Source organism: Morone saxatilis, unplaced genomic scaffold, assembly GCF_004916995.1.
Source record: "Morone saxatilis isolate NCDOM2014 unplaced genomic scaffold, NCSU_SB_2.0 Contig8, whole genome shotgun sequence".
Lineage (NCBI taxonomy): Eukaryota > Metazoa > Chordata > Actinopteri > Moronidae > Morone > Morone saxatilis.
The window spans coordinates 11,999,233-11,999,777 of record NW_023340257.1 but is presented as its reverse complement, the minus strand read 5'-3'; the positions used below and the strand labels follow the sequence as shown (position 1 = coordinate 11,999,777).

The 545-nt window shown below is 43.9% G+C and overlaps 1 protein-coding gene across 1 annotated transcript in view; it reads right to left on the bottom strand.

Moving 5' to 3' along the window:
- Positions 1 to 545, bottom strand: part of grm5b (glutamate receptor, metabotropic 5b) — a 56,879-nt gene that overhangs the window by 14,037 nt on the left and 42,297 nt on the right.

Genomic DNA, 545 nt, shown 5'->3' with positions numbered 1-545 from the left:
GTGTGTGTGTGTGTGTGACATGTGCAGTAAACAGCTGACATGCCTGTTATTGGATGAAATTAAATGTTTGGATTGAGAGGTGAAGCACAAGGGCACCAATATGTCACCCTAACAAATAAACCCTATTTCACAGACACACACACACACTAACACAGACGAAGACATTTACTTGGTGAGTGCTCCAGTTTCCTCAGAGGAAGGGACAAAGAGAATGAGAAATAGAAAGACGGGGAAGAAGAGAGAGAGACAGAGAAGCAGAAATAGCAAATCAGGGAGAAAGACACTGAAGGGAGGCACAAACAGAATGATTAGCAGAGAGTCAGAGGACATGTGGGAGGGAGCTCTTACATCATTATGGGCAATGTCCAAAATTCATCATATTGCTGACAAATAGGCATAAACACTATGCTCACACACACATACACTAGCCGGGTGCTGACATCTGATCTAGGTCAAATAGAGTATTTTGGCTGTAGCTCAGCAGTCATGCTCCGTCAGACACCAGCAACACGAATATAGCTACCTCACAATACACACACAGTGTG